At 45.4% G+C, this 2,229-nt stretch overlaps 1 protein-coding gene across 3 annotated transcripts in view; it reads right to left on the reverse strand.

Moving 5' to 3' along the window:
* FBXO34 (F-box protein 34) overlaps nucleotides 1-170 on the reverse strand; it is a 70,935-nt gene extending 70,765 nt beyond the window's left edge. For all 3 annotated transcript variants that reach the window (XM_015596110.2, XM_015596108.2, XM_015596106.2), the window contains exon 1: nucleotides 20-170. The gene's annotated coding sequence lies outside the window, so the exon portion shown is untranslated. The remainder of the gene's footprint in view (nucleotides 1-19) is intronic.
* Nucleotides 171-2,229: the final 2,059 nt, after the last annotated feature.

The following is a 2,229-nucleotide window of genomic DNA, read 5'->3' on the forward strand; positions in this document are numbered from 1 at the left end:
CCGCCCGGCCCCGACCCACCTGCGCTCCGCCCCGGACGGGGCCTGGCCCGGGGCTGCACACCGCGACGCAGCGGCAGCGGCGGCAGGAGGCCTGGCTTGCTCCCCACCGCTCAGGCGGACAGAGCGCCCAGCGCCGCGCGGCGGAGCCCAACGCTCTCCCCGAAACCCATTTGTTTGGCTAAAACGGCGTGACGTCACGCGCGGGCCCAATCGACGGTTGGCCCAGGGAGGGGCCGCGGGACCAGGAGGTCGCACCGCCCCCTGCCGGGCATTCTGCCGTACTTCGGGCACTGGGGACGGGAAGAGTGGGGAACTGAAAAAGGGAGAACCGCTGAAGCAACTGCGGCCCCCCAGTGGTGAAGAGTGAAAGCTCCAGCGCAAGTTGTAGGAAAGCGGTCAAACCCTCAGGCTAGCCAGAACGGTAGTCACGCCAGTGTTCAGTCAAGAGACATGACAAGTATATTAATACTCGCGTGTGGATCTGGAGCTATAAATGGTATTAGATTACTATTAGATATCCTAGTAGACTTTGGTTCTGGTTTTGGTTCTGCTACTAGCTTGGAAGGCTGGGCTTCAGAGTTCTCATTTGTGAAATGAAGGAGCTGGGAGAATCCCTTCTGTCATTCTTTTCTATGCAAATCATGGCCGAAATACCTACCAGCATGTATATAAACTTTGCAATTGATAATGGACTGGCTCGAAAGTTGGCCAGTGGGCCACACCTTGAATAGCTCTGGTCTAGGAAAAAGAAGACTTTAGGAAAGTCCTTCCCTTAATTCTATTTCTCCATACAATGAGAATGATCCCCAAGAAATGAAGCCAGTAGAATCAGTACAGTATGCATCAAGCCACGGGCCCTGTTACAGGCCCTCAGGAGGGATCTCCCGGATAAGGATGTTATGGCACAATGAGGCCATGGAACTCATAAGAAGGTGGCCTGAGTTGGAACAACAACAGAAAAGGTCTAAATATAACCAGTATAAAACTTGGGTTATTACATCAATGATTAGCACTTAGTCATCTCAGACCAGCAAACATATTAAAACCCAGTACGCTGGGCTTGCTTGTATAGACTTGGTTTCATCACCGCTCTCTACGCAGAAAAAAACTAAGAACCTACCACTTATTCCTTAATATGCTCACTCTTATTTCCAAAAACACCCACTATCTCATCTTCTGCCTCACACCCAAATTCTTCATCCTTAACCAAATCTATTTCTTCCACTTCAGCAGAAAGGAAACCTAGTGGCAGGATCCATTAGATTTTCCATCTAGACCCATCTTTACTACAAAACTAGATCACTGGGTGTGATAATGCCTTTCCCGACCTACTTAACTGTATTATTATGAAGCTCAAATAAGAAAAATGTGAAAGTACTTTCAAAACCTTAAGTTTACCACATAAGGCATGTACTTTTGTTTAGATTTTATTTTCCTTTGAGGTTACATGGGAAGATGGCTAAAACCTCTTCAAGCCCAGAGTTCGAGCCTAGTTAGCCTATCTAGTCTTCCCAAAATTATCCTCTTTCATAAAACTTCATATCACTGATTACACTAGTTTTTATTTATTATAATCCCCTGTAGAGGGACAACTTCAAAAGGATGGGGACTGAGTTTTATTCATTGCTATGTCCTGATGTCAAGCCCAGTGCATGACGTTTCAAAGGTACTCAATAAGGAATGGTCGAATGATTTCTTTGTAAATTCTTGAAAGATTTTTTTTTTTAAAGAACAGCAGTGATCTAAATTAGGAATGGTTTAACCTCCGAAGTTATGAGCGATAGAAGAAGTGTTTTGAAAAGAGAGGCAGAAAAAATAGAGGGATCTTCCTGCTTCTAGAAGAAGAGACTTTCTAGTGAGATTTGCCCTAGGAGTTCTCTCCACAATCAGTGGAGTAAGACCAAATGTGATGGTTAGGAGAAGACCACAAACCCTATAGCCTGAAGCCACTCACGTGCAAACACTAGATATAAAGCCAGAAGCATCTTAGAAGACCAGGAGGACTAAGCTGTGCTTAAGAGACTGGAAACCAAGACAAGAATGCTACCTTAAGACACAGAAGGAAAAAAAAAATCACAAAAAAAGAACGCAGGTTTGCATATCGCACTAATTATCATAGCACAGAAGGAATTAAATCCAGCTGGGAATCATGCTGCATTCCAAGTACAAAAATACAACAGGTCAAAGGAAAGCAGCTTCTCTCTCCCTCTCTCTCTCTCTCTCTCTCTC

Source organism: Pteropus alecto, unplaced genomic scaffold (assembly GCF_000325575.1).
Source record: "Pteropus alecto unplaced genomic scaffold, ASM32557v1 scaffold86, whole genome shotgun sequence".
NCBI lineage: Eukaryota > Metazoa > Chordata > Mammalia > Chiroptera > Pteropodidae > Pteropus > Pteropus alecto.